The following is a 9,111-nucleotide window of genomic DNA, read 5'->3' as shown; positions in this document are numbered from 1 at the left end:
CTAGCATCACCTTAAACAAATGGTAAAGCATTTCAGAGTGCAAACTAGAAAAAGAAAAGCTTTTTGGTACAGTCAACGAAGATTAAAGATGTTCTGGAATTCTATTAACAGCACTGCCATCCACTCTGCGGGTGAGGAGAATAGACTTGTACCTTTGAAGCGAGCCATGTGGCTTCAGGTCTCCCCCACTGAGGCACCAGCTACCTGCCAACCTCTCCTGAAACTTGCTCTGGGCCCAGGGGAGAAGGGCAGTCTTCACTGGTCACTGGTCCCTTAAGACGATTGTGATGGGAGCAGATAAACAACCTTCCTGCCAATTCCAGAACACACGAAGTTTCTGCTCAAACAACAGGAAAACCTGTTTCGGTGGGAGGTGGACCGCTGAGCAGCCGGCTTTGGTTCCAGCTTTTGTGGCTTCAGCAGGGGTTTGGTTAGTGGATGGCCCTTCTGTGGGTGCCAATCTAAGCCAAGACACGCGCGTCCCAAATCCAGCTTCCAACACAAACTTCCTGAGCTCTGCCCTCTCTCAGACCAGCATTCTTGCCTCTGCAGACGCAAGCCTTGCAGTCTGGGACCTCTTTTCCAGCAGAATCACTCAGAGAACACAAAGGGTGGATGCTTTCTGATTTGCTGGTTAAATCAGGGTCTTAGTGTCCCGGTCATGTGGTTGGTGACCACCCTTTCTCCCATGAAACAGTCCACCGCTGCAAGAGCCACCCTCTCAGCTACCGTTGCTGGGTGGGGGCACTCTTCTGGGGTCCCTGTGGATGCTTTAAACATCTTCTCTACAACTGGGGACCCTGATATGCTAGGTCACTCCTGGGACCTGCCAATGAGAAGTTTACTGAGAATCAACGGACACCGAACTTTTGTTTTAAGATTATGTCTAATATATTGCTTCTCTCTGTGCAGCAAAACAAATTTGAACTGGCTCTTCTTAGTAGTGTATTCAAAAAAAATAGGTTGGAATGAGGTGAATATTTTTTAACTTACCTGCTTCATATCTTATTGAAAATGTAGTACTAACAGAAAACACAAAAGACCACAGCTTCAGAAGAGAAATGAACTCTATGTAGCACATGACTATCATTTAAGAGATGATAATGACACAACACAGACAATATCTACTTTTGCCTTTTCTCATTTAACCTGTGTAAGTTTTGACTGGAGACTCTGCAGGTATCAGGACTTTGGAGAAGCCATAGTTAAGCCTTGAGAAAAGATGATGCAGGCTCCCTATACATATACATGTTAAAACCTGAAATTTCAGCAACTTACATGAGTTTTAAAGCAAAGTAAAATTTAGCAATAAAAGCAAATCCTTATAACATCTCCTAGGGAATCAGCACTTCAGCCTCAAGACACACTCTTGCCTCAAACCTTACTAAATAGATTTTTCTCTTCACAGAATGCTATAAAGCAGACCCCGGGCTGGCAAATGAAGCTTTATTTTTATCCTTGCAGGCAAGCTTAACAACAGGCAGCCCTTGTGTGTGGAAACTGAGCTCCCCAGGAGAGAGAATGCAGGGGTCTGAAACAGAGTGTGAGAACGCCAGCAAAGCCACTGGACTCAGCAGGGTGACACCAATGTCCTTGCTCCAGCTCTCACACGGTCCTGGGCCCCTCCCCACAGCCAAACACAAACAAGACACCACTTTGCTTTGGTGGCAGTGGATTCCTGCAACTGAGTCCTGGGCCGGGGAGAAAAGCGCGGGAGGGGTTGGGAGGGGCAGGGTGAGAGGGACTGACAAACTTTCCACTTTACAAGACAAATCCCTAAATTGTCACTGCAGTTTAAGCAACCCCAGCCATGTGGAAACTCGGGAGAGGCCTGAAGCCAGGACCATTTGTCAAGCGTATTGGGTTTCAAACAGGAATCGTAACACTCACTATTCAAACCTTCACGCTGTTGGGAGTTAGGCAGATGTGCTTCGCCAGTTTGGGGTCGTTTCTCCAGACTAGCCATGTTAATCCCCGTTCCTGGGGCACAAAGACACTGCAGGCTGTGAGGTTTGGAGGGGCTGCTGCTTGGTTACTTATGGGGAGTGATGGCTTAAACCTGGAAGGAGATAAAGGAAGGACACAAGCTTTGGTGTCTGGCACCAACTAGCAGTCACACTCAGTGGCTGCCACTTACCAGGTATCCAACCCTCAAGGTTTACTTATCTGCTCTGAGCCTCTCAGTCTCCTTATCTGTGGAACAGAGGAAAAAATACCTCCTCGTGGGACTGTGGGGAGAACTGTATTCCCCAGCACCATGCCAGGGCTTCATAAATACGAACTCTTATGAGTTACTTAAGCACATGTGAACCAAAGCCATGTCTATATTCCTCCTCTTCATGGAACTTTCCCACGACCAGAAGTTCATTAACACAAATTTCCATTTTGTTAGATAAGAAAGACATTTGAGTTCATGAGTTTAGCCCTCATGAGACTCACACTAGCAATTGTCAAATGCCAGATTCTTTTTTCTCACTAAACGGAAACTTCTTAGAAGAAAGTTCTTTACTCCCTGGGTGACTGCATTAACATAGAAGAACAATCTCAAGGTAAATTTCATTTTAAAAGATATTAACATCCCTGCACAAGTGTTTTCTTGGGAACGACTTTCAGCAGAACATGCCTGGAGAAGTCTTTGAAGAGGAATTTATTGAAAGCCTTCTATTTTGGCACAGCTTTACCCAGTAATTTTCAGGAGTGTGAACTATCTATAATTTCTCCTTTATAGGGTAATAAACAATAATTGCTTTGTAATATGAAAAAATACGTATTTTACGTTAATCGATAGAGAAACCCGTAATTCAAATTCTTGAGAGCGATCTTATGGAAAAGGGAGATGAACATTTAGCTCTTCATTTTGGTTGATTCAATGACACGTTGCCAGTCAAAAGGGGACTCAGACCTACTTGGAAACCGTTAGGTGGAAAGTGTCTCAAAGAGCTGATCAGACCAGCCAGGCCATCCCTGAGTGAGCTGGCCCATGGAGGGCATTGTGTCCAGGAAAAGCTGGTAGCCCAGGGATAGAGATGCCAGCCTGGCCGACCAGCAGGGGGCAGAATCAGGGAGGACAGCAAATCTTCCAAAAGCAAGTGGGCCAGGGAGAGGCGCTCCCTTAAGAGAGATCCCTACCTGGGCCCAGCGTTATTCTGGAGCCTTTTATCTAAGGTTCAGATCAGGGCTATTTAATGACTCTTTTAAATGGCTGAAGTCAGACAAGGCAATTCCGGGTCTCTCAACAGAAGTGGGTGCTCTTTATCAGACCTTCAATATACATGTATAAAGAGAGAACCACCCCTAAACCCCACCAAGAATCTGCCCAGACACCTGGGCTTCCTTCTCCCTGGAGAATTTGGGTTCTAGGCTTGAAGAAAGCCCGGGGCATTACAAGTTGCCCTCACCTCTGCATATAGGAACCCTTCTCCTTGACTTAGACTATGCTAAGACAGCAGCAGGAGTCCAAGGCCTCCCAGACCTATTCCATCAGGGAGACAAGGCCTGGGATGGCTTGATACTTTTAGCAGAAGAGTCAGGCAGTGAAACCAAACTTTCCCTGTAGGTTCTGGTCCTTTCTATCTGCTGGTACCACCAGATCCTAGGCTCCAGGACGAAGCTGACCTCAAATTCTTCATTTTTGTCTACCCAATTTGGGAATGAGCACTCTGATAGAGGATAAAAATCAGCGACAACTTCTTTAAGGTGTTACAGGAGAAACTGAAATACTGGGTGCATCCGCAAAAAGTTAATTAACAGAAAAGCAGACAAATTCTCTGAAGGACTACATAAATCCCAAGAACTCGTCTGCTGTTATTGGAAAACAGAGTCAAACCAGCTCCATTAACATTTCTGCTAATGCTTCTTGGTGGTCTTATGGGAGGCAACTGCCTCACAAAGGGGAGGGGAGGCTCAGGGATCTGAAAAACAAAACCTGACAAGCCAGAAATCATGTGATTCCCAGGAAGTGCATAGGGGAGCGGCTGCTCAATGAAGAATGCAGACTGAGGTCTCTTATTTCAGCCAGAGTCAGTCACACACGCTAAGGGTCAAAACAATAGAAGCTCAGATTCCACAAAGAGAACCAGTCCTCTCTCCAGGCTCTGTATCGTTAGGAGAACCTATGTCCTTTGTCTGAAGTAGAGGCTTCCGAGGGTGAACTTGGTTCCAAGAGGAAGATGGGCAAATCAAAAGAAGTTCGTTTCTCTCTGATTTACAGTGGAATTCCTAATTTTCCGTAACTCACTCATCAGCTAGATGACAGAAGACAGGAGTTGACGTTCCCTTCTTCCAATCAGAGGGGCAGTTTTGTCTTTGTTTGCAAGGATGTGAGACATTCAATCAAGCTCTTGCTTCCAAATATAGAAGCTCCTGTTCTCATTCAATTTTTGGCAAAAGATACTCAAGAGGTTTCAGCTTTATCCAAGAGGCTATGAGACTTGGGGAAATATGGTTAGAAATAGAAGATGTCATGCAAAACTACAGATTCAGCTCAATTCACAACATAATTATTTCCATCTTCTTTGTTACTTATTGTTGCAGGAGCTGACTGCTTCATATGGAAAACAACAATCAATTTCTGATGCACAAGGATATATTTAGAAGTTAGATGTGTCTTAAAAATAGTCTTGCTATGGTTGATATTATGTACATTTTAATATATAAACATAAATTAAAAAATAAAGTTAACAAAAATGTCTTGCTTTCCAAAGATCATTAACCATTCATTGTTTATACACATATATATGTATGTATGCAATTTTTCAGAATTGGTCTATATTAGAAAATTCATTCTAGAGCATACGGCTTCTTCTTCTTGTTATCCTGTAATTCTCTTTATCATCAGTTTAAAAATTCCTTCCACATAATTGTATAATTAGTTGTAACTTTAGACCATGCCTTCAAAAAGAGTTCTGATGAGAACATTTCAAGTTTTAAAAATCTTTCTTGGGGTTCCACTTCCACATAGGAGGTAGAAAGCTGGAAAAGTATTGTCCCACTGTAATGATGAGAAGAATCCAGAAATGATATATCACAGCATTTGTTGAACCCACCAGAGAGCTGGCTTCACAGGACAATCAAGTAGCCCAAAATGCAAGGAGGGCTAGGCTTCCCCAGGATGCTCAGACTATGAAAGAGCATAGGAGGAAGGGGGAAGTTGCCACATAAGTAGGTAAGAAGAAATAAACTAAAATCTTTAAAAAGTTCTAAAGGCCAATAGTGGGCTAACATGACAATATAGAATCCATGAAAGTCTCGGACATGAGGGGAGTTTGCACTGACTTTCAGGATCTTTTCCACAGACCTCCAGTGGGTGCTAACAAGAAAGCTTAGGGTCAGGGTAGGAGACAGAAAGAGCCTCCCCTTAGTGGTGCAGATATTGGAAAGCAGAGCAGCTGCCACTATGAAAAGGGCTTGAAGCCTTTCCCCTTGCTTGGGGATCTTCTCTCACAGAATAAACATCTTGAGGAAGGAAAGGACATCTTGCCATCCCCAGGGCACAAGTAAAGATACATTGTTGCTGTAGGAAAGATATAACAACAACCCAAACCAAAAATACATCTTTATCCCTAGGGAGGGGGAGGAAAGAGTCCAGGGCCCAGGATCCTATCCCAATATAATTAGAGACCCCCTACTTCTGGTTGAGAGTCAGAAGTGTCTTCTAATCAATATCTGCCACATATACAAGGCACATTTTGGCTGCTAAGAGGGGAGAGATAGGAACATTGAGAAAGTCTCACCACAAGGTCCAGGAACAGAGTCTAATACTGAAGCTTAGGCAGCCTCAAGGCAGCAGAGAACACTGCCTTCCCCCAGCAGCAGAGTAAGAACAGAATGAAAGCAAGAGCAGCCAACCTCTGGGGATGGCATAAGAGGATGGAGAGATACTTTCTGTGATGCAAGTACACAGGGATGGCTTTTAAAGCTGATGGAGCACGAACACTGAGGAAAAACCACACCTATCTTCAGCATTAAACCCTAAACACAAGACATCATAGATGAATTTGAACCCTGTGGTGTATTGAAGGTAACAACAACAACAAACAAATCCAAACCCAGCTCAACCCCTGACTAGACTGACCCACATGTGAATGGCCTTTCAAAAGAAGAGTCATATGCCTTTAAAAACAGTTTCCAGACATAAATGTTTACTTTAGCCTTTATTGCACTGTACACAAAATCCAGCATTCAATTCAAAAAAAAAAAAAAAAAAGAAAGAAAAGAAAAATCACCAGACAAAAAGAGGGCAAAGCAAATTACCCCATTGTCAAGAGATAAAGCAATCAACAGAACCAGACTCAGGTGGCCCAATATTGGAATATTTAGAAATAAACTTTAAAATAACCATGATTATTATGTTAAAGGATATAGTGGGAAAGGTGGAGAATTTTCATGAATAGAGGGCATTGATCATTGAGAAAAGAATCAGAAAATTTAAAGCTAAGTCTTCGAGTGTTAGGAAAATAGCAGTTTTGACATTATCCAAATTGAGACACAGAGGAAAGAGAGACACACATACACAGAGAGACAGACATAGAGGCAGAGAACAGAATATTAAAGAGTTGTGGGACAATATACTAATTGCAGTTCCAGAGAATGAAGATATAGACAAAGGGGAAAGAAGAATGATTTGAAGAGATAATGTCAAAGAGTTTTTCAAAAATAATGAAAGATATTAAGCCCCAGATTCAAGAACCTCAGAAAACCTCAGGATAAATAACAAGTAAAAAATATAATAAAATAAATACACCTATACATTTATATTCAACCTTCAGGAAACTAAAGATAAAGAAAAAATTTCAAGGGCAGCCAGAAAAAAAGAAAAAAAGACATAATACATGCAAACAGCAAAGATAAGAATTACAGCAGACTTACCTTCAGAAACTATGTGAGCCAGAAGGCAATGGACTGACATCTGTACTGAAACAAGTTATCAAACCATAATTTTGTGAATACAAATTATTATAGAGCCATGGTGTTTGATAAATGAACATACATATAAAATCTCAAAATTTTTATAGAAAAATGTATAATAGATACCATTTTCACCATTTTACTGATAATAAAACTGAGATCATTGAGGTAAAGTAACCTGCTACAAGACATCTACTCACCTGTTAGGCATAATTCAGACTTATGTCAGTACAACTCCACTATACTTTGTTATCTCTACAGAGTTTTCCTAGTTCCAAGTTTAAAATTAAGCAGCGCTTGGGGAGAACTCTGCCTCTGGTATTTAGAGAAAGAAAACTGAAACTGAAGCACTGATGCTTATGAATTGAATTCAGTGAGGCAGATATGTGCTAAGCATTTACTGAGTACAGTGGGAATGGTGCTGATGATATGCCACAGATCCGCCCCTGTACAGTGTTATGTTTTAGGGAAGAGGGGAAAGAACGATGGATGTGTGAGGCTTGTAGAGAAATAATCCAAAATTCAGATTATAGTTGTCAAAAACACACAAGGGAAATGCTTTGAGGGCCAATTTGGCCATGTGTTAGTAATTATTGAAGCTGGGTGGTGTGTATGTGGCAGAAGGTGTGCATTGTTCAATTCTCTTTACTTTTGGATATGTTTAATAATTTCTATGATAAAAAATTTTTTAAAATACGATGGGGCTGTGTGGAAGAAAGAGTTTACATCTGTGTGGCAGAGTGGGAAAACGGTTTTAAAGGAAAAGTGATAATTATGAGAAAGCTTTAAAAGATAGGGAAAGTTTGCAGGTGCTGATGGATACAAGGAGAAGTTAGATTCTACCACTCACCCCCACCTACCCAACCCGGCGGAATTTCCTTTCTCCTAATCTCATAACCTGGGCTGTGTTTATTGTTGGAGGCTATTGTGGTTCTGCATACTTAGCTCTATTTGGCCTGGGCACTTAGCCCCACTCATACTGGTAACCATGAATCCATCAGGGGAATCCAAGTGGTGACACTCCTGCTCTTGTGGTTCTGCCGGAAACTCCCCAGATTTTTGCAGAAGCGCTTCTTCCAGGTGCTGCTGAACGGAAGTGGAATAAGCATTCTGTTTCAATTCAGTCCATCTGGCTATACATGGGGGGAAATTCCAACTCAACTTAAAGTTTCAGGAGGTCATTTTTCCTGAGCACAGTTACAGTTGAAACTCTGTGTTCCAGCTTGACAGAGGAGGAAGGCTTCCTCACTCTGCTTGCGCTCCAATAACCCATGCATGGAAGCATTCCCTACTCCCCTCGACTCTGACGTCCCATGAAAGGCTGCAGCTGCTGCATGGATGCCACAGTTGCTGATTAACAGGGTGTTAAAAGCCAGTAGCCAAAAAAATATTAGGATTCAGTTTGGGAATCTGTGCTAAGCTAAAAACTGGAAGAACCAAGGGAAGTAACAAGAAATCTGTGCAGCCCAACCGAACTCCAGCAGGGAGAGCGGCCTTGGTAAGGGCTCTTCTGGATGTTTTCAAATATTGCCATTTACACTTACGTAGTTACTCTTTAGGGTTTGCATGTCTCAAATATTAGATCTTTGGCAACTATGGTTACATAATGTTTGCATTTTTGCAGTCAGTCTGTAGTTTCATTATCTTTAAAACTATGCAAAATGTTATCAACAGAGAAAAATTAATTATGTTATTAAAACTGGAATGCCTTGTTTTTTCCATATTTTTAGTATTTACCATGGAAATGGGTGGATAGATAATACTTGGTTAACCTGTTGACACCACTACTTGTCTGGAGATGTTTCTAGCATGGGAAAAAATATTTGGCTAACAAATGGTAAAAAAGATGACCTTCCACTTCTATTCAAACCTCCAACTAGATTTCTAACAACTTCTCTCTCCTCCCAACCCCTCCCCCAGGAGTCTTCTAGGTTTTTTTTTCTGTCACTTACTCTGTAGTTAAGTCCTTTAGATACTGCAAGACCATGGAAATACGTAGACTACGACTGCATTTATCTACTGGCTTCTTTTATTGCAATATGGTGGAGAGGTCAAGATGGCCCTGAAGTCTGATGGGCCATGATGAGCAGAGGCCTTTCACTGTTCAGGACTGGTCACATGCTGGCAGACTGGGGAGCACTGAGATGAATAAACAGTGCATCCCCAAAAGGGTAACTTGTAAGACTAAGACTGGGTCTTTATTGT

The sequence above is a fragment of the Rhinolophus sinicus genome, chromosome 2 (assembly GCF_057876585.1).
Source record: "Rhinolophus sinicus isolate RSI-liver-muscle chromosome 2, RSI-T2T, whole genome shotgun sequence".
Lineage (NCBI taxonomy): Eukaryota > Metazoa > Chordata > Mammalia > Chiroptera > Rhinolophidae > Rhinolophus > Rhinolophus sinicus.
The sequence above is the reverse complement of the archived record's forward strand: the minus strand, read 5'-3'. Positions refer to the sequence as shown.